We start from the raw sequence: 23142 nt of genomic DNA, 5'->3' as shown, positions 1-23142 counted from the left end.
TCTTAGTGTATATATATAGTTAAGGTTCAAATGGTTCAAATGGCTCTGAGTACTATGGGACTCAACTGCTGAGGTCATTAGTCCCCTAGAACTTAGAACTAGTTAAACCTAACTAACCTAAGGACTTCACAAACATCCATGCCCGAGGCAAGATTCGAACCTGCGACCGGAGCGGTCTGGCGGTTCCAGACTGCAGCGCCTGTAACCGCACGGCCACTTCGGCCGGCTTATTGTTAAGGCTCACCGGCCACTTGACCATCTTCTTCTTCTGTGCGAATGCACAAAAAGTGCCCGAACTCATACGGGAATCGGCAACGCGCCGCGAGTAATGAGTACAATGGGTGGGGGCACTACGAATGTAGTGCGGGACAATACGTTGAGAATGTGGGTTTCGCGCGAGGCGTGCCAGAGATAAATCCCTGCAGTCGCTGTGTGTCCTCGGTGGCTCAGATGGATAGAGCGTCTGCCATGTAAGCAGGAGATCCCGGGTTCGAGTCCCGGTCGGGGCACACATTTTCATCTGACCCCGTTGACGTATGTCAACGCCTGTAAGCAGCTAAGGGTATTCATTTCATTGTAATTTCATTCTAACGAGCTGCTTAGTATATATATATATACATATATATATATATATAATTTTATTGTGCCACTACATGCACATACCATTGTTATTAAAGTGGTTATTGCCAAGTTTGAATGTGCATCATTTTCCTTTCAATTCCTGCTCTAAGGAGGACAGGCTGGCTGCTAGCTTGTTAATGTACAAAATATCTAATAATAAATCAATACCTAAATATAGTTCTAAACCCGGCAGTATATTTACAATGTCCATAAGATATTTTTATACGCAGGTACTTCAATATCAATCTCCAACGATATATCGATATTTCTTTCCGATACATCTAGAGCTGTTAGTGATACAAAAATACCGATAGATCGTACTCTCGATTTGTCAACAGTCAACAGTCCCATGTCGTACACAGCCGGCTAACGGGCGGATCCCTGTGAAATGGGATTGGTCAGACGTTGCAGGTGCAGGCAAGCTCCTATTATTGTTTCTTGTGTGTCTGTGTGTTTCGCAGTTAATTATCAACTATGGACCTAGAGAAGCTTGTAAGCCTTCTCAATGAGAACTGGGCACTGTGCAGTATGACCCCGTGACTTGAAGGGAACTACGACTGAAAGCCGCAGAGGACATCAATGTGGAAATTAAGTGCAAACGCTAATCACTACGTAGATAAAAAAATACCGTGTGATCAGATTTACTGAATATGTATAGGTGACGTACAGTGTGCTTTCCAGAAGACTTTAAAAATTCTACAAATAGTATTCAAAAACAACACTGAGTAGAAGCTGAAGACGCTCCAAAATTCCGTCTTGCGTACGTCTGTCGGATGATCTTAGCGCGGCCTGGTGATTGAAAAAGTACAGATCTTGGAAATCGCATGTATTACGATGCTTTTTTTATTTTTATTCCTCTGTTATTGTACATCAAAGTCCTACTGCAAGCAGTCTGTTCAGTAAGACTATAAAAATTTCTGTTGGGTGTTCAGAAATTCCCGATATAATCTTCTAGGTCTTGTAGCGGTGTGTGAGTACACAATACTTTGAATAGGAACCCATGTCCGGAAACGTGCCGTTTCTGTGCTACAGCAGTTTGAAAATATGTTTGCTAGGAAGGTGTGCAACATGTTTGTTAGTCATGGTGGGGATTGATTACGTCGGATCGACTTATATCATTTGACGTCTATCCTACCCCTATCCTATCTCTGACCTCGTTGGAGCCTCATTTACGTGTCTATAACGGGACACTAGAACCTGCTTTGAATGTTGAGAAACTACGAGAAAGTGCCATTAAAGAACAAAAGAGATCCTAGAACCAAGAGAGAACGGGGAGGAAACGTGGAAAGAAACAAAGTCCACGGTACTAAGTGTAGCGGAGGATATATTGGGAAGAAAGAAAATAACGAAGAAGCGGAAATGGTTCAACAAGACATGCCAGAAGGCTACAGAAAAGAGAAGGGAGATGATGAGAAAAGTGGCTAGCTCACAGGAGAATGAGCAGAAAAGGGAACATTTTATCAACATCAGAAGGGTGACAAAGCTAATCCTAAGAGCAGAGAAGAGAATATATCTAACCAGTTTGCTAGAACAATTTGAGGCAGAGAGCCAAAACAAGAACTCAAGGCAATTCTTCCAATACATAAAAAATCAGAGACGTGGATTTCAGAGCCCAACTTTTTTCATTAGGGATACGAACGGCAATCCGATAAATGACAAGGAAAGAAATGTAGAAATATGGAAAGAATAATTCTCAGAACTGTAGAATCTCCCAGACCAAGATGGGGTATTACCTGCAAACACTACGGAGGAAAGGAAGGATAAAGAAGAATGGGAAGTGAGTGAAGAAGAGGTGAAAACCGAAATCAAAGGACTCAGAAAGAACAAAGCCCCAGGGGAGGACGCAATAACATCCGAATTAATCAAGGAGGGAGATGAGAGCTTACACTTAGAGATATATAAACTGGGAGAAGGAGACACTGCCAAAAGAATGGAAATTGGCTATAATATGCCCAATATACAAGAAGGGAAGCAAAATGGAATGCGGTAACTACAGAGCAATCAGCTTGTTGAATGTAACGTATAAGGTGCTGTCCATCATTATACTCACAAAATTACAACCATACATAGAGAACAACATACAGGAGTACCAAGCTGCCTTTCGGACCAATCCGATCGACAATAGATAACATTTTCACACTAAGACAATTGTTTGAAAAACATACGATAAAGATATCTACAGCCTGTTCGTCGATTTTGAACGCACATATGACAGCATCCACAGGAATTGTCTATACAATGCAATTCGGGACTTCAGAATCCCCGAGAAGCTAGTGAGAATGGTGCAAGCTTGTATGGAACGGGCAAAGGCAGCAGTACGTTTCCGAGGAGCCACATCAGAAACATTCGAGATAGGCCTCAGACAAGGGGATGCTTTCTCATGTGTTCTGTTCAATGTCATCTTAGAGAAATTAATAAAAGAGTGTAGCCAACAGGAGGGGGCAGGAGTAGAGATTGATGGTAACTTCAGTTGTCTCGCATATGCAGATGACATAGTACTATTAAGTGAATCAAAGCGCGAGTTGAAAGAAAGAAATGTACCAGAAAATGGACAATTATGCACAGAAGGTGTGGCTCAAAGTGAATCGAGACAAAACAGAGTTCATGCAATTAGGAAGAAGACAAGAGCAGGTAGAATTTCTTGAGACAGATGGCAAGAGGTTCAAGAAAGTAGACCAGTTCAAATACTTGGGATCTTGGTTTACCACGGACAACAACATAAAAATGGACATCAAGGAAAGAATAGCAGTGGGAACGAAATGCAGGCATTTCCTCAGAGAGACGCTTGGTTCTAAATCGATCTCAGTGAACACTAAGTTGAAAATCTACAGCACAGTGATATGCCCAGCAGTAATGTACAGTTCAGAAACATGGGGCATCACTAAGCGAGAAAGGGAAAAACTATTAATTGGTAATTTCCAAGAATGATTGCCTATCGAATTCACGGGGTCCAAACGATAGATATTGAACGTGCGATCGTAAATCGATCATGCGAGTCTTGTGGCGGGCGTTGTGATGAATTATTTGTGATTGTCATTTTTATGTTTTCCGTCGTTCCCTTAGTTGCTGTAAATTACATACCTCCGCGAATTATTTGCGTTGCTACGGAATCCCTGACAATTATGTCGTTAGTAAGTGGGATGTCTGGTGTTCTTGACGTTTCTTCAGTGGATTCTCTCACATTGAAAAATCTAATTCCATGTTGTGCAGCGTAGAAAATTGTTCGACTTTTTGTCGCAAGTATGGAGTACTACTGAACGCGGAAAGAAGGGACTGTGTAGACTGTGGTGGTGCGAAGTGTGTAAAACTTCGTAAGAACAGTTTCGATGCTGAAATACCGTTACAATTTCATTGCGGACAGTGCGGAAAAAGAACGAGTATCAGGAAGAATACATGGTTCGACTCTTCCAAATTATCCATCCAGACCACCATAATGGACTTTCACATGGTGACAACACCGACGACGAGTAAGGTAAGTCGTCTCCTTTGCAAATACAAGTAATTCTGTAATTCTCTTGTTTTGTCGTTGCTGTAGCGATAACCGTAAACATACTCATAACTTCCGCCACCAGAGTCGCATGATCGATTTACGATCGCACGTTCGATATATATCGTTTGGACGCAGTGACTTCGATAGGCAATCATTCTTGGAAATTACTAATATTTGAATGAAGAGTAATGAGGAAGATATGGAGACCAGTTTTAGATAACGGAGGATGGAGGAGGAGAAAAAAACGAGGAAATCTACCTTCTGATGCGACAACCAACTATCCTACAGAAGATAAACAAAAGAATACAATGAGTGGGCCATGTAGCCCGTATGCCAGATGGAAGGCAGGCGAAGATGGCACTAGCGGGGAAACCAAACACCAAACGCCCCACTGGACGACCAAGGCAGAGCTGGATGGACGACCTGGCGAAGGACCTAGCAGCCCTGGGGATTGAAGACACCCGGAGGAACCGAGCACAAAACAGGAGGGAATGGAAGCAGTTTGTGGAAGCGGCGCGTGGTCTGTCGGGCCTGTGATCGCTATCTATCATAAGTGTTAGAGGAAAATGGTTGAGTACACGTTTGGAGAATATACCGACATGATCCTCCTAAATAGTGAGGCTCAAGGTGAAGGATGAGCCGCTCATCGCCTTTATCAAGATCGTTCCCCTCAACGTCCGACTCCATCCCACACCCTTTTGCCACAGTTCGGAGACGGCATCAAGGCGGTACTGGGGTGCTCGGAGGAGACGCCGCACACCCGAATTGGAAGAGAACCACGTGGAAGAAAACCCGCTAACGAGTACACGAGCAACTTCTTTGGCTGTTAATGAGCTGAACTGTTGAACAAGTGATGTAGTGGGTCACTTCTATTGAATTACGAGTGTTGCACAGCACTTTTTTTTTCTCAGCCGAAAACAATGCCACGAAAGAAAAACATTACGCATGTATGATTTAAAGTCTGCTGGGTGAGCGCGCCAAAGAGCCTATATAAAGGGGGAGAGTGGCCAATGGTGATAGCGTCGCTGACTGGCTAAGAGCAGAGGACGCCATGTTTTTACCAAACTGACACTGCCTTGGTACGAGTATAAATAAATATTGTGTGTGATTCTGCACCATTGGTTCTCTTCAACGCTTCGCACGCCAATTCGATTGTACAATTACGTACAGGTTGTACGAGGTGCATTCAAGTTCTAAGGCCTCCGATTTTTTATCTAATTAACTACTCACCCGGAATCGATGAAACTGGCGTTACTTCTCGACGTAATCGCCTTGCAGACGTACACAGTTTTCACAACGCTGACGCCATGATTCCATGGCAGCGGCGAAGGCTTCTTTATGAGTCTGTTTTGACCACTGGAAAATCGCTGAGGCAATAGCAGCACGGCTGGTGAATGTGCGGCCACGGAGAGTGTCCTTCATTGTTGGAAAAAGCCAAAAGTCACTAGGAGCCAGGTCAGGTGAGTAGGGAGCATGAGGAATCACTTCAGAGTTGTTATCACGAAGAAACTGTTGCGTAACGTTAGCTCGATGTGCGGGTGCGTTGTCTTGGTGAAACAGCACACACGCAGCCCTTCTCGGACGTTTTTGTTGCAGTGCAGGAAGGAATTTGTTCTTCAAAACATTTTCGTAGGATGCACCTGTTACCGTAGTGCCCTTTGGAACGCAATGGGTAAGGATTACGCCCTCGCTGTCCCAGAACATGGACACCATCATCTTTTTCGGCACTGGCGGTTACCCGAAATTTTTTTGGTGACGGTGAATCTGTGTGCTTCCATTGAGCTGACTGGCGCTTTGTTTCTGGATTGAAAAATGGCATCCACGTCTCATCCATTGTCACAAACGACGAAAAGAAAGTCCCATTCATGCTGTCGTTGCGCGTCAACATTGCTTGGCAACATGCCACACGGGCAGCCGTGTGGTCGTCCGTCAGCATTCGTGGCACCCACCTGGATGACACTTTTCTCATTTGTGAAAGGTATAGGTTAATGTTACTCAGAGCCATTCTCTTGTACGGATTATTGAAAGTCAGATTGCGTTGCGCTAAAAAATATTGTGTGTCAGTTTATTGATAATCTGAATAAGTAATGAGAGAAACGTTCAGTTTTGCTCAGCTGTTTGAAAATCAAATAACGTAAGGGGTTTATCAGCACAATCATTCATACATTTTTCTAAGGGAAGTTTTCAACCTCTCCGAGAGGACACCACGAATCCAGTCACACAACTAAGACGATACTCCATATCCAAACAATTTAATAGTCGCTTGTGAGGAACGGTATCAAAAGCATTCTGGTAATTTAGGAGTATGGAAACTATATGAGATCCCTTGTCGACAGCACTCATTACTTCATAGGAATAAAGAGCTAGCTGTGTTGCACAAGAACGATATTTTCTGAATCCGTGTTGGTTATGTTTCAATAAGTCATTTTTTTCACGGTGATTCATTATGTTCGAGAACTGCTGAAGAAAAAAATGCGGTGCATTATTTTCTGGGCACCCCTCGTATTTGTAAAAACAGGTCAAGTTACCAACTCGATTTCAAATGGTTGTAGCACGGAGACGGTACGTTTCCGGACAAGGGTTCCACTTGAAACTATTATCTACTCGTTCTTGTCTACAAGCTCTGGAAGTTTGTAACGTGAATTTCCAAACAGCCTGTAGAAAGTATATTTGAAATCAAAACTGAGAATGTTTTCCATTCAAATCGTTTTCATTCGTGCACTTCCCCTGAACAAAAGAACGTCATAACTTAATCTCTTATGGAATACGCTGCAGTGACACAGCGGTTCTCACCTACAAAAGCGTATCTTTTTGTCGATTGTGCTAGCTGGCACGTGAATGCACCTGCTGGTCTTTCGCCGCCTTATGTAACCACGATACACATTTCAGTATAATGTCAACATTATCACGCCTATCAATTTCAGTACTTATATGCAGCAATGTGCACTTACTAGTCATTACTGCGAACGTACATTCTATCACTTCTCGAGCCTTATAAAGACGCATGTTGAAATTAGTTTGCTCTGGTCCCGAGTTTTGACACTGGGAATGGTCTCATTACGTAAGTCTTCAGTTCAGTTGCCTCGTGACCGGTGGTTGCGGACAGCCTTTTTGTCGGACAGATACAGCTCCACACGACATCCAGGCTTACCCTTCCTTCTACATCTACCCCCATACTCCGCAAGCCACCTGACGGTTTGTGGCGGAGGGTACCTTGAATACCTCTATCGGTTCTCCCTTCTATTCCAGTCTCGTATTGTTCGTGAAAAGAAAGATTGTCGCTATGTCTCTGTGTGGGCTCTAATCTCTCTGATTTTATCCTCATGGTCTCTTCGCGAGATATACGTAGGAGGGAGCAATATACTGCTTGACTCCTCGGTGAAGGTATGTATCGAAGCGCGCTGCTCTCCGTTGGATCTTCTCTATCTCTTCTATCAACCCTATCTGGTACGGATCCCACACCGGTGGGCAGTGGTCAAGCAGTGGGGGAACAAGTGTACTGTAACCTTCTTTCTTTGTTTTCGGATTGCATTTCCTCAGGATTCTTCCAATGAATCTCAGTCTGGCATATGCTTTAGCGACGATTAATTTTATATGGTCATTCCATTTTAAATCACTCCTAATACCTACTCTGATTAATTTATGGAATTAACTGCTTCCAGTTGCTGACCTGCTATATTGTAGCTAAATGATAAAGGAGGTTTCTTTCTATGTATTCGCAGCACTTTACACTTGTCTACATTGAGATTCAATTGCTATTCCCTGCACCATGCGTCAATTCGTTGCAGATCCCCCTGCAGTACAATTTTCCATTGTTACAACCTCTCGATATACTACATCATCATCCGCAAAAAGCCTCAGTGAACTTCCTATGTTATCCACAAGATCATTTATATATATATATATATATATATTGTGAATAGCAACGGTTCTACGACACCCCCCTGCGGCACACCTGAAATCACTCTTACTTCGGAAGACTTCTCTCCATTGAGAATGACATGCTGCGTTCTGTTATCTAGGAACTCTTCAGTACAATCACACAATTGGTCTGATAGCCCATATGCTCTTACTTTCTTCATTAAACGACTGTGGAGAACTGTATCAAACGTCTTGCGGAAGTCAAGGAACACAGCATCTACCTAGGAACCCGTGTCTATGGCCCTCTGAGTGTCGTGGACGAATATCGCGAGCTGGGTTTCACACGATCGTCTGTTTCGAAACCCATGCTGCCGATTCCTACAGAGTAGATTTCTATTTTTTTTTTTTTTGTTGGGTTTAAGGGCGCTCAACTGCTGAGGTCATTAGCGCCCAGTCACTGTTGTTAGAGCACATGGAATCTGGTAAAACTCAAGGGGATGGGGGGGGGGGGGGGGGGGACACCAGAAGGACCTGACAAAGATGCAGATAAAATAAGTAAAAAGGTTAAATGTCTTTGGACAAGCCAGTTAAAGTTATAAAACGCAGAATACGAGCAGCTGCTCGAGCGTCATCAGCTAAAACATCCGGTAAAGTAGATGGCAGGGACAGGACAACACAAAATTGACGAAAACGGGGACACGACAATAAAACATGGCGCACTGTTAATGCCTGACCACAAGGGCACTGCGGGGCTGGGTCACCGGAGAGCAGGTAGCGGTGGCTAAACCGGCAATGCCCAATCCGCAAACTGGTCAGAAGGACCTCCTCGCGCCGAGATGGTCGGGAGGATGTTGTCCAAGCAGTTGGGAGCGGTTTTACTGCCCGGAGCTTGTTTCCTTGGAGGGATGACCAAGCATCCCACCACAACGACACAAGCCTCTTACACACATCCCCACGAACGTCAGATGCCGGGACACAATGGGAGGCTGGCCGAGGCAGGAGGACTGCAGCCTTGGCTGCAGCATCTGCAGCCTCATTCCCAGGCACTCCTACATGTCCGGGAACCCACAGAAAGCTGACAGAACCACCATTATCAGCGAAAGAATGGAGGGACTGCTGTATCCGTTGAATCAAGGGATGGACCGGATAGGGAGCTCCAAGGCTCTGAAGAGCACTGAGTGAGTCAGAGCAGAGTACATATGATGAATGGTGGTGGCGGCAGGCATACTGAATGGCCTGATCGAGAGCAAAAAGCTCGGCCGTAAAGTTGGAACATTGGTCGAGGAGCCGGTATTTAAAGGTGGCGGCCCCGACGACAAAGGCACAGCCGACACCATCGTCAGTTTTGGAGCCATCGGTGTAAATAAATGTGTGACCGGCAAGTCGAGCACGAAGTTCGACAAACCGTGAGCAATACACTGCAGCCGGAGTACCCTCCTTCGGGAGGGAGCTGAGGTCGAGATAAATATGAACCGGAGCCTGGAGCCAAGGTGGTGTTGGGCTCTCACCTTCTCTGAAGGTGGTAGGGAGGGCAAAATCCAATTGTCGAAGCAGGCGACGGAAGCGGACTCCGGGGGGCAGCAGGGCAGACACATACAACCCGTACTGACGGTCGAGAGAATCGGCGAAGAAGGACTTGTAAGAGGGGTGGTCGGGCATAGACAACAGCCGGCAGGCATACCGACACAGCAGTACATCGCGCCGGTAGGGCAAAGGTAACTCGGTAGCTTCAGCATAAAGACTCTCGACAGGACTAGTGTAGAAGGCTCCGGTCGCAAGACGTATCCCCAGATGGTGGATGGAGTTGAGCCGGCGTAAGAGGGATGGCCGAGCGGACGAGTAGACGAGGCTCCCATAATCCAGCTTCGATCGGACTATGGACCGATACAAGCGAAGCAGGACAGTGCGATCCGCTCCCCAAGATGAACCACTAAGAACTCGGAGGACATTAAGGGAACGTGTACAACGGGCCGCCAAATAAGAGACATGGGGAGACCAACACAGTTTCCTGTCCAACGTGAGCCCTAGAAACTTAGTTGTGTCCACGAATGGGAGAACAACGGGACCGAGATGTAAGGATGGCGGAAGGAACGTTTTATATCGCCAAAAGTTGATACAAACCGTCTTCTCTTCAGAGAACCGGAAGCCATTTGCCACGCTCCATGAGTAGAGGCTGTCGAGACAACGCTGAAGGCAGCGCTCCAGGAGGCATGTTCGCTGGGCACTGCAGTAGATCGCGAAGTCATCGACAAAGAGAGAGCCTGAGACATTAGGTGGAATGCAATCCATAATTGGATTGATCGCGATGGCAAAAAGGGCTACGCTCAAGACGGAGCCCTGAGGCACTCCGTTCTCCTGGAGGAAGACGTCGGACAATACGGAACCCGCACGTACCCTAAACTTTCGATCCGTTAAAAAGGAATCAATAAAAAGGGGCAGGCGACCGCGTAGGCCCCACCTGTGCATAGTGCGGAGGATACCTCCTCTCCAACAGGTATCATAAGCCTTCTCCAAGTCGAAGAACACGGCTACCGTTGGGCGCCTTCGCAAAAAGTTGTTCATGATGAATGTCGACAAGGTCACAAGGTGGTCAACAGCGGAGCGGCGGCGACGAAAGCCGCATTGGACATTAGTAAGTAGCCGTCGAGATTCAAGAATCCATACTAGCCGAGCATTAACCATGTGCTCCATCACCTTACAGACACAGCTTGTAAGAGAAATGGGGCGGTAACTAGAAGGAAGGTGTCTATCCTTCCCGGGTTTGGGTATAGGAACAACAACGGCATCACGCCAACGCATGGGGACTTGACCTTCGGTCCAGACGCGATTGTAGGTACGAAGAAGGAAGCTTTTGCCCGCCGGAGAAAGATGTACCAGCATCTGAACGTGAATGGCATCTGGCCCCGGAGCAGAGGACCGGGACAGTGCAAGCGCACGTTCGAGTTCCCGCATAGTAAAGGGGGCATTATAAGTTTCCAGATTCAGCGAGTGGAAGGAAGGTCGCCGAGCCTCTTCTGCCTCTTTCCTGGGAAGGAAGGCAGGATGGTAATGGGCGGAGCTTGAAACCTCCGCGAAAAAGCGGCCAAAGGCGTTGGAGACAGCCACAGGATCAACAAGGACCTCATTACCTGAGGTCAGGCCAGGAACCGAGGAGTGGGCCTTAATGCCCGACAGCCGGCGCAGGCTACCCCAAACGACGGAAGAGGGAGTAAAGAGGCCCAACAAGCTTTTTTGCTGTCTTTGATGACTCTACGGCATTGCGCTCGGAGTCGTTTGTATTCAATACAATTCGCCAACGTAGGATGGCGGCGAAAGGTGCGTAAAGCACGTCGTCGAGCACGGATAGCGTCCCTACAAGCCGCGTTCCACCAGGGGACGGAAACACGACGTGAAGAAGAAGTAGTACGAGGAATGGAACGTTCGGCAGCATTGATGATAACAGCCGTGAGGTATTCGACCTGACTGTCACAACTGGGAAAATCGTGGTCCGGAAAGGTCGCCAGGAAGGAGTAAAGTCCCCAGTCAGCTTTCAGTATGTTCCAGCTCGAAGGACGTGGGGATGAGGTGTGGTGCAGGAGACGAACGACACAGGGGAAGTGGTCGCTCGAATAGGTGTCAGAAAGGACATACCACTCGAGCCGACGGGCAAGAGTGGTAGAACAGATCGAGAGGTCCAAGTGGGAGTAGGTATGAGTAGAGTCCGAGAGGAAAGTCGGGGCGCCGGTATTGAGGCAGACAAGATTGAGATGGTTGAAGACATCTGCCAAGAGTGAGCCTCTTTGACAGGATGCAGGAGAGCCCCAAAGGGGATGATGGGCATTGAAGTCGCCAAACAATAAAAACGGCGGGGGAAGCTGAACGATCAGGTGCATCATGTCAGCCCGACTAACAGCAGATGACGGTAGAGTGTAGATGGTACAAACTGAAAAAGTAAAAGCAGAAAGAGTAATGCGGACAGCTATTGCTTGGAGTGGGGTGGTCAATGGGATGGGATGGTAATAGACATCGTCCCGAACGAGCAACATGACTCCACCATGAGCTGGGATACCGTCCACAGGGGTGAGGTCATACCGCGCCGAGGTATAGTGGGTAAAGGCAATAAGGTCAGTTGGGCGCAACTTGGTTTCCTGGAGAGCAAGGACGAGCGGACAGTGCAGGCGGAGGAGCAGTTGTAATTCCTCCCGATTAGATCGAATACCTCTTATGTTCCAATGAAACAACGCCATCACTAGTCAAAAAGTTGGGGGAACGAGACGGGGGAAGAACTGGTCACCTCGACGGCCGCGAAGGGCCAGGTTGCGAGGGAACAACGCTACAACCGACGGGAGGCGGATCCGGTTCCATCGACTCGTTGCCAGCTGCGGCCGCTGTCCCTGGTTGTGTAGGAGGGGCTGCATCAGTTGCCGACGAAAGGCCAGCTGAGCGCCTGGCAGCAGAGCGTCCCGGCGAAACTGAGGACGGCCGGGAGCAGCGACTCACGGATGGAGCGTCAGACGAAACGCGCCGGGGTGGAGAGGGGGATAGAGACTTCTTCTTGGAGGCCTTCTTGGAAGGCCGAGGAGGCACAGGGATGGTGGGCTGGACCCGAAGAAGGTCCTCACGCACGGGGTCCGTTTTGGAACGCCGGACCTCGGAAGCTGGGGTCTGGGACGTTTCCCCGATGGACGCCTGAGAAGAGGATCGCTCCTCAGGTGGCGTGGGGGGAGGAGGAGGAGGAAGGGTGGCCCCTGGGGCAGAGGGGGTGGGGGCCACGGGGGAGGAGGATTTGGAAGGGAGGGATTTGGGAGGCGGAGGCAGAGCCCCCTGATGGGCAGAGGAGGCAGAGGGGGAACGGGATAGGGGTGAGGATACCGCGGAAGGAGTGGACACAACTGAGGCAAACGAAGTGGTCAATGGCACGGGATGGAGGCGGTTATACTTCTTCCTGGCCTCAGAATAAGAGAGCCGATCCAAAGTTTTGATTTCTTGTATCTTCTTCTCCTTCTGATATGCAGGGCAGTCTGAGGATCTAGGCGAGTGGACGCCAGGACAGTTACTGCACCGAGGCGGTGGGGTGCATGTATGTTCCTCACGAAGAGGACGTCCACAATCGCCACAAAGGGGCTCAGCCTCACACCGTGACGACATGTGCCCAAAGCGCAAACACCTAAAACAGCGCATAGGAGGCGGGACGTAAGGTCGCACGTCACACCGGTAGCACATCACCTTTACCTTCTCCGGGAGAACGTCCCCCTCGAAGGCGAGGATAAAGGCCCCGGTGTCGATGCGACGGTCTTTGGGGCCGCGCTGGACTCGCCGGACGAAATGTACGCCTCGGCGCTCCAGGTTGGCCCTGAGCTCTTCATCAGGTTGTAGCAGGAGGTCACGATGAAAAATAACCCCCTGCGTCCTATTGAGTGCCAGATGTGGGACAATGGATACTGGGATGTCCCCTAGGCGGTCGCACGCCTGGAGCGCCGCCGACTGTGTGGCGGAGGTGGTCTTGATAAGAACGGACCCTGAACGCATCTTGCTGAGAGCCTCGATTTCCCCGAAGATGTCCTCAATGTGCTGAACAAAGAACATGGGCTTGGAGGTGGCGAATGTCCCCCCATCGGTTCGAGAACAGACCAAATAGTGGGGGAAGTACTTCGCCCCAAGCCGGCGGGCCTGTCTCTCCTCCCATGGAGTGGCCAAGGAGGAAAGGGCAGGAGAACCAGAACTAGAAACGGCACCTTTTCGTTTGAAAGACTCGGCCGCAGAGCGACCTGATACGTGTTGACGTTTCATCTGCGAAACGTCCGCCCCGACACCACCCACTCCGACCAGGGGCTCTCCCCACGGGCGCCACCCAGCCGCAGCAAGGGCCACCTGGCAGGATGACCATTGCCGGGAGTCCTGATGCCCCAAGGAGACGGGCATCTACTCCTTGGCCGACGTGGGGAGGGTGCAGCTCAGGTATCGGCAGTACGATCCCTGTGTTGTCAGGGGGCTACAACCTAGAGGGTACATGACGACCCCACCACAACGGGCTGGCTACCGTGCTGGATTTCTGGTGCCATGGAAAGTCCATCATGATCGCTGGTGCAGATGGAAATGCACTATGGGCGTAACTTGGACAACCCATCAGGCGTTTAGGCCCAATTTTAGGAATACTGGGTATGGTTACAACGCCGTTACAATGCTGAGTGCCAAGGTCTTTGCGCACTGAGGACCAGTGGTATACCACGTAAGGTGTCCTTCCCCAAAAGGCTCGTACTTCTGTAGAATTTTGAAAAATGGAGGTCAAACCCCAAGGGGGACCATCACATGGAAGGCCGAAACGGTTGAAACTCCTTTTAGTCGCCTCTTACGACAGGCAGGCATACCTCGGGCCTATTCTTACCCCGGACCCGCAGGGGGGAGTAGATTTCTAGAAAAACGTGGAACGCTTCACGATTTTGCGTGTCATCCTTGCACAGGGTCCATGCTAATCTTCTCTGTATCGTTCCAATTTCTGTATATGTACCGCCGAAGCGAGATAAAAGAAAGCGCTGAAAGTCAGCGTGGCTGTTGCAAAGAACCCAGTGACAGGGGGACGCGCCTCAACTCTGCGGGAACACTGCTCCTAGCCAGGTGGCTCCTTATCACCTGGCGTCGCTATCCGCCACGTGTCGCCTTATCAGCAGCGGCCAGTGACTCGACAACAGGTTTCATTCTCCTGTCAACCGCCGCCGCGAGTCACGCTTACAATTACGTCGACTGTTGCTCCGAACAGCGTGAGTGGTCACTGAGTCCTCTAGCCGCGCCACCAACCCTCGAGGACCAGGGCTCTGATTCAACCTGTAGTAGTAGTAGTAGTAGTAGTACATCTACATTCTACATTTATACTCCGCAAGCCACCCAACGGTGTGTGGTGGAGGGCACTTTACGTGCCACTGTCATTACCTCCCTTTCCTGTTCCAGTCGCGGGAAGAACGACTGCTGGAAAGCCTCCGTGCGCGCTCTAATCTCTCTACTTTTACATTCGTGATCTCCTCGTGAGGTATAAGTAGGGGGAAGCAATATATTCGATACCTCATCCAGAAACGCATCCTCTCGAAACCTGGACAGCAAGCTACACCGCGATGCACAGCGGCTCTCTTGCAGAGTCTGCCACTTGAGTTTGCTAAACATCTCCGTAACGCTATCACGGTTACCAAATAACCCTGTGACGAAACGCGCCGCTCTTCTTAGGATCTTCTCTACCTCCTCCGTCAACCCGACCTGGTACGGATCCCACACTGATGAGCGATACACAAGTATAGGTCGAACGAGTGTTTTGTAAGCCACCTCCTTTGTTGATGGACTACATTTTCTAAGGATTCTCCCAATGAATCTCAACCTGGTACCCGCCTTACCAACAATTAATTTTATATGATCATTCCACTTCAAATCGTTCCGCACGCATACTCCCAGATATTTTACAGAAGTAACTGCTACCAGTGTTTGTTCCGCTATCATATAATCATACAATAAAGGATCCTTCTTTCTATGTATTCGCAATACATTACATTTGTCTATGTTAAGGGTCAGTTGCCACTCCCTGCACCAAGTGCCTATCCGCTGCAGATCTTCCTGCATTTCGCTACAATTTTCTAGTGCTGCAACTTTTCTGTATACTACAGTTGTTGTTGTTGTTATGGTCCGTAGTCCAAAGACTGCGATGCTTCATCCTGTGCAAACCTCTACACCTCTGCATTAACTACTGCTACCTACATCCACTTGAACGTCCTTAATGCATTCTAGCTCTAGACTCCCTCAACAATAGTGAAGGAAAACCGCCGAGTGACACTGAATGACATTGCAGCATGTTTACAGATTAGTCGTGGGTCAGCACACCACATTGTGCATGATGTGCTCCAGTTCCACAAAGTGTCTGCAAGATGGGTGCCACGGCAGCTGCCTCCTGAAAAGAGAGATGCTTGTCAAGAAAATCTTCGGCGCTTTGAACGAGAAGGTGATGGCTCCCTCGCAAGAATCGTTACTGGGGACGAAACCTGGGTTCACTTCCACCACCGGAAATGAAGAGTGCGAGCAAGGAATGGCGGCATTCCTCATCACCAAAACCAAAGAAGCTTCGAACAGAACCATCAGCAGGGAAGGTTATGCTGACTCCTTTTGGGACGAAAAAGGCGTCATTTTGGAGCATTACACGCCTAGAGGGACCACTGTCACCAGTGCATCATACACAGATCTCCTAAAAAAATCATCTGCCGCCTGCAATCAAATCAAAGCGACGTGGATTGCTGTCAGCATGTGTCCTTTTGCAACATGACAATGTAACGCCCCACACTGCCCATAAAACAGTTGTAACTGTCACAGACCTGCATTTTGAGTGTCTTCCTCATCCACCACACTCACCAGACCTTGCCCCAAGTGATTTCCATATGTCTGGACCACTCAAAGACGCAACGGGAGGAAAGAAGTTCCGTTCTGGTGAAGAGGTACGCCACGCGGTGCAGGAGTGGTTGCGCGGACTACCAAAAGAATTTTTTTCTAAAGGAATTTATGCACTCTGTAAGCGCTGGAGGACTTGCATTGAGCGTGGAGATTATGTTGAAAAGTGATACAGCTTTGTATCACTTCTGCACAATAAATAATATTTTAAAAAATATTTAAGGTTTTCATTTGACTCACCCTCGTATATTTTGAGATTTTTGATAACTATTTCCCTTTATATACTGCATACATGTAACTATAAATTGTATGCATTAAAAATACAAATATATCAAAAATTAGGTACCAGAAAACACGCCCGTTTTAGCATTCAACGCTGTGTCAAAATTTCACAGCAATCCATGAATAACTTTCGGAGGGATGAGGTTTTGAAGAATAGAACATCTGCGTTTGTACATTTATATATATATATAAATACACAAACTGTAAATATTCCTAATCGCAAATCTCTAGTAGTTTTTGACTAAATGCTTTGAAATTTTAATACAACGTTGCACTCCAACCTATTTTAATAAATGTAATGTATAATTTTTTATACATTTAATAATAGGGAAACATTATTACAAAACATCTCAAGAAAGAAATACGTTCTTATAACAGGCCTGTATTAGAATGCAATGCGTTAAATATTTCAAAGCAGTCGGACGAGAATTCCTTCCCCTCAGATGTTGCTTTCATGAAAAAAAAAAAAAAAAAAAAAAAAAAAAAAAAAAAAAAAAAAAAAAATGGTTCAAATGGCTCTGAACACTATGGGACTCAACATCTTAGGTCATAAGTCCCCTAGAACTTAGAACTACTTAAACCTAACTAACCTAAGGACATCACACACACCCATGCCCGAGGCAGGATTCGAACCTGCGACCGTAGCAGTCCCGCGGTTCCGGACTGCAGCGCCAGAATTCGTTTCATCACATTGTGCTTATGCTCACGACTTCTCGTGGTACTGTACGCTCTGCATTGCATTGTAAATATGTTGCTCGTATTTGAGTTCTGTTCTCTTCCGTAATGTTGGGTGGGGTATGAAACAGAAGCTGCTTTTGTTGTGTGGTGTTTCGCGGACTTATATGTATTTGTTATGGCTTACGAATCTGTGTGAACTACTGACTGTAATGCATTGTTTGCATCCGTCTTCCGTACTTTCTCGCATTTTATGGAGAACTCCATGTTAGCGTGTTTTGAGTTTTTTTTTCTTTTCTTTTCTTTTTCTTTTTGGTCATTAGTCTACTGACTGGTTTGATGCGGCCCGCCACGAATTCCTTTCCTGTGCTAACCTCTTCATCTCAGAGTAGCACTTGCAACCTACGTCCTTTGCTTGACGTATTCCAATCTCTGTCTTCCTCTACAGTTTTTGCCCTCTACAGCTCCCTCTAGTACCATGGAAGTCATTCCCTCATGTCTTAGCAGATGTCCTATCATCCTGTCCCTTCTCCATATCAGTGTTTTCCACATATTCCTTTCCTCTCCGATTCTGCGTAGAACCTCCTCATTCCTTACCTTATCAGTCCACCTAATTTTCAACACTCGTCTATAGCACCACATCTCAAATGCTTCGATTCTCTTCTGTTCCGGTTTTCCCACAGTCCATGTTTCACTACCATACAATGCTGTACTCCAGATGTACATCCTCAGAAATTTCTTCCTCAAATTAAGGCCGCTATTTGATATTAGTAGACTTCTCTTGGCCAGAAATGCCTTTTTTGCCATAGCGAGTCTGCTTTTGATGTCCTCCTTGCTCCGTCCGTCATTGGTTATTTTACTGCCTAGGTAGCAGAATTCCTTAACTTCATTGACTTCGTGACCATCAATCCTGATGTTAGGTTTCTCGCTCTTCTCATTTCTACTACTTCTCATTACCTTCGTCTTTCTCCGATTTACTCTCAAACCATACTGTGTACTCATTAGACTGTTCACTCCGTTCAGCAGATCATTTAATTCTTCTTCACTTTCACTCAGGATAGCAACGTCATCAGCGAATCGTATCATTGATATCCTTTCACCTTGTATTTTAATTCCACTCCTGCACCTTTCTTTTATTTCCATCATTGCTTCCTCGATGTACAGATTGAAGAGTAGGGGCGAAAGGCTACAGCCTTGTCTTACACCCTTCTTAATACGAGCACTTCGTTCTTGATCGTCCACTCTTATTATTCCCTCTTGGTTGTTGTACATATTGTATATGACCCGTCTCTCCCTATAGCTTACCCCTACTTTTTTCGGAATCTCGAACAGCTTGCACCATTTTATATTGTCGAACGCTTTTTCCAGGTCGACAAATTCTATGAAAGTGTCTTGATTTCTCTTTAGCCTTGCTTCCATTATTAGCCGTAACGTCAGAATTGCCTCTCTCGTCCCTTTACTTTTCCTAAAGCCAAACTGATCGTCACCTAGCGCATTCTCAATTTTCTTTTCCAATTTTCTGTATATTATTCATGTAAGCAGCTTCGATGCATGAGCTGTTAAGCTGATTATGCGATAATTCTCGCGCTTGTCAGCTCTTGCCGTCTTCGGAATTGTGTGGATGATGCTTTTCCGAAAGTCAGAAGGTATATCACCAGACTCATATATTCTACACACCAACGTGAATAGTCGTTTTGTTGCCATTTCCCCCAATGATTTTAGAAATTCTGATGGAATGTTATCTATCCCTTCTGCCTTATTTGACCGTAAGTCCTCCAAAGCTCTTTTAAATTTCGATTCTAATGCTGGATCCCCTATCTCTTCTAAATCGACTCCTGTTTCTTCTTCTATCACATCAGACAAATCTTCACCCTCATAGAGGCTTTCAATGTATTCTTTCCACCTATCTGCTCTCTCCTCTGCATTTAACAGTGGAATTCCCGTTGCACTCTTAATGTTACCACCGTTGCTTTTAATGTCACCAAAGGTTGTTTTGACTTTCCTGTATGCTGAGTCTGTCCTTCCGACAATCATATCTATTTCGATGTCTTCACCTTTTTCCTGCAGCCATTTCGTCTTAGCTTCCCAGCACTTCCTATTTATTTCATTCCTCAGCGACTTGTATTTCTGTATTCCTGATTTTCCCGGAACATGTTTGTACTTCCTCCTTTCATCAATCAACTGAAGTATTTCTTCTGTTACCCATGGTTTCTTCGCAGCTACCTTCTTTGTACCTATGTTTTCCTTCCCAACTTCTGTGACGGCCCTTTTTAGAGATGTCCATTCCTCTTCAACTGTACTGCCTACTGCGCTATTCCTTATTGCTGTATCTATAGCGTTAGAGAACTTCAAACGTATCTCGTCATTCCTTAGTACCTCTGTATCCCACTTCTTTGCGTATTGTTTCTTCCTGACTAATGTCTTGAACTTCAGCCTACTCTTCATCACTACTATATTGTGATCTGAGTATATATCTGCTCCTGGGTACGCCTTACAATCCAGTATCTGATTTCGGAATCTCTGTCTGACCATGATGTAATCTAATTGAAATCTTCCCGTATCTCCAGGCCTTTTCCAAGTATGGCTGTGAGCACTATGGGACTTAACTTCTGAGGTCATCAGTGCCCTAGACTTAGAACTACTTAAACCTAACTAACCTAAGGACATAAAACACACCCATGTCCGAGGCAGGATTCGAAACTGCGACCGTAGCGGTCGCGCGGTTCCAGACTGTAGCGCTGTAGCGCCTAGAACCGCTCGGCCACCCCGTCCGGCCTGACAGTATTGGTATTCCAGTCTATTACATCTTGTCACAGAATAATATGTAATTCCGTTCTGAATGTGGATGCTTCTTGCCCCTGTGTGCCGTGCATTTCACGGAGGCTTTCAGAGTACGAATGTGAATGTAGAAGACAAGGCCCTACCTTTTGTAGCATTGCTGACTAAAGCACTCTTCTTTGCAAATGCAAAAAACGGGACAGTAAATGGTTATGCAAATGTTTTACAGGAAACAATACATTTTAGTAGAAGTCAATGAAAACTTCGGAGGCCGCCATTAAATGCGCGAGTACGAACACCGGATGGAAACAAAAATAATGTAGAATACAAGCAATATACTTACAGCGCATTTAAGTCGAGCAGTTCACACACACGGATTAGTAAGCACTAACAAACAAGCCTGAATCCACAGAATACCAACTTCTTTTCATACGCAAGAAGATATGGAATCATTTACCCCACCCAATATTGCAGATGTGAGCAAAAAATTAAACAGAATACGAACAACATTTTTAAAATCCAATTCAAAGAGTGCAATACACGCAAGAAGGCCGTAATCTGGAACATAATTCGTGTAGTACGTAAAGAAATATGAATGTTTTAGTTGGACAACTTTTTTCGCTTTGTGATAGATGGTGCTGTAATAGTTACAAACATATGGCTCACAACAGTTGGTAACAGGTAGGTTTTTTAAATTAAAATACAGAACGTAGGTACGTTTGAACATTTTATTTCGGTTGTTCCCATGTGATACATGTACCTTTGTGAACTTATCATTTCTGAGAACGCATGCTGTTACAGCTTGATTGATTACCTGTAAATACCACATTAATGCAAGTAATGCTCAAAACGATGTCCGTCATCCTCAGTGCATTTGGCAATACGTGTAACGACATTCCTTCCAACAGCGAGTAGTTCGCCTTCCGTAATGTTCGCACATGCATTGACAATGAGCTGACGCGTGTTGTCAGGCGCTGTCGGTGGGTCAACTTTCCCCACAGAAAGAAATCCGGGGACGTCAGACCCGGTGAACGTGTGGCCATGGTATGGTGCTTCGACGACCAATCTATCACCTGTCATGAAACATGCTATTCAATACCGCTTCAACCGCACCATAGATTAACCCGCCAAGGTCGCTGATGTTGCACTTCTCGCCGCCATCGTGGATTTTCCGTTGCCCAATAGTGCATATTATGCCGGTTTACGTTACCGCTGTTGGTGAATGACGCTTCGTCGCAAAATAGAACGCGTGCAAAAAATCTGTCATCGTCCCGTAATTTCTCATGTGCCCAGTGGCAGAACTGTACACGACGTTCAAAGTCGTCGCCATGCAATTCCTGGTGCACAGAGATATGGTACGGGTGCAGTCGATGTTGATGTAGCATTCTCAACACCGACGTTTTTGAGATTCCCGATTCTCGCGCAATTTGTCTGCTACTGATGTGCGGAGTAGCCGCGGAAGCAGCTAAAACACCTACTTGGGCATCATCATTTGTTGCAGGTCGTGACTGACGTTTCACATGTGGCTGAACACTTCATGTTTCCTTAAATAACGATCCGGCGAACGGTCCGGACACTTTCATGATGTCGTCCAGGATACCGAGCAGCATACATAGCACACGCCCGTTGGGTATTTTGATGACAATAGCCATACATCAACATGATATCGACCAGATTGAGAGTCATTGGGAGAGTCCTTAGAAAATGTAGTCCATCAACAAAGGAGGTGGCTTACAAAACACTCGTTCGACCTATACTTTAGTATTGCTCATCAGTGGGGGATCCGTACCAGGACGGCTTGACGGAGGAGGTAGAGAAGATCCTAAGAAGAGCAGCGCGTTTCGACACAGGGTTATCTGGTAAGCGTGACAGCGTTACGGAGATGTTTAGCAAACTCAAGTGGCAGATTCTGCAAGAGAGGCGCTCTGCATCGCGGTGTAGCTTGCTGTCCAGGTTTCGAGAGGGTGTGTTTCTGGATGAAGTATCGAATATATTGCTTCCCCCTACTTATACCTCACGAGGAGATCAGGAATGTAAAATAAGAGAGATTCGAGCGCGCACGGGGGCTTTCCGGCAGTCGTTCTTCCCGCGACTGGAACAGGAAAGGGAGGTAATGACAGTGGCACGTAAAGTGCCCTCGGTCACACACCCTTGGGTGGCAAGCGGAGGAATGTAGATGGAGATGAACAGCCTGCGGTATGCTTGGTGTCAATTCCAAAAAATGGCTCTGAGCACTATGGGACTTAACAGCTGGGGTCATCAGTCCCTTGAACTTAGAACTAGTTAAACCTAACTAACCTAAGGACATCACAGACATCCATGCCCGAGGCAGGATTCAAACCTGCGACCGTAGCGGTCACGCGGTTCCCGACTCAAGCGCCTAGAACCGCACGGCCACAACGGCCGGCGGTGTCAATTCCCTTCAGCACTACTTCAGACATTAGTCGGTCCATGCCCCGTCGTGTTGCGGCACTTCTGCGTGCTCGCGAGGCCCCTATACGATATTAGGCAGGGGTACCAGTCTCTTTGCCTCCTCAGTGTAATATTGCCGGTTGCATAAAACGATATCGGTAGGGGCAGCTGAGTCACCGTGTATGTAAAAATATTGACTGTCGGGGACGGGGGATGGCTGCTTCCGCCCTTGCATCTGCATCTAGAAATGGGACACCTTCTCGTATCCGTGCCTCGGGACTACGAAGCTTTGACAGTTGTGCTACGGAGCGCAGGATCGGCTCGGTACGGCAGTGCATGCGTCAGCGGTGCGTACAGAAGCAGTGCGTGCATAGCGGGGGAAAAAAGCGAGCGCGCTTGTGTCATCCGCATTACGGGCGGAGGAAAAAACGCTTCCTCCTTAGAGCGCGGCGCTGCTGGAATTCGTAGCCGCCGTGTCCCTCCGCTGCGGCGCCGGCGCTTCCGCCAGCGGCCGCCAGGGGCGCGCTCCGCGCCCACTTTGCCCTCATGAATGGAAGGCGGGCGGCCGGCTCAAGGTCACGACTACTGCGTCACGCGCCGGCCGCGGAGGCGTCTTCTCTGTCCTC

The 23142-nt window shown here is 47.2% G+C and overlaps 1 protein-coding gene and 2 non-coding genes across 3 annotated transcripts in view; 1 reads left to right on the top strand and 2 right to left on the bottom strand.

Annotated features, from left to right (window-relative positions):
- Positions 1 to 23142, bottom strand: part of LOC126109491 (protogenin A-like) — a 288364-nt gene that overhangs the window by 206945 nt on the left and 58277 nt on the right. The window lies entirely within an intron of this gene.
- On the top strand, positions 436 to 509 carry Trnat-ugu (transfer RNA threonine (anticodon UGU)). Its single transcript has one exon. It is a non-coding gene; the product is annotated as a tRNA-Thr (tRNA).
- LOC126109972 (U6 spliceosomal RNA) lies at positions 14368 to 14475 on the bottom strand. Its single transcript, XR_007523744.1, has one exon. It is a non-coding gene; the product is annotated as a U6 spliceosomal RNA (small nuclear RNA).

Source organism: Schistocerca cancellata, chromosome 12 (genome assembly GCF_023864275.1).
Source record: "Schistocerca cancellata isolate TAMUIC-IGC-003103 chromosome 12, iqSchCanc2.1, whole genome shotgun sequence".
NCBI lineage: Eukaryota > Metazoa > Arthropoda > Insecta > Orthoptera > Acrididae > Schistocerca > Schistocerca cancellata.
The sequence above is the reverse complement of the archived record's forward strand: the minus strand, read 5'-3'. Positions and strand labels throughout refer to the sequence as shown.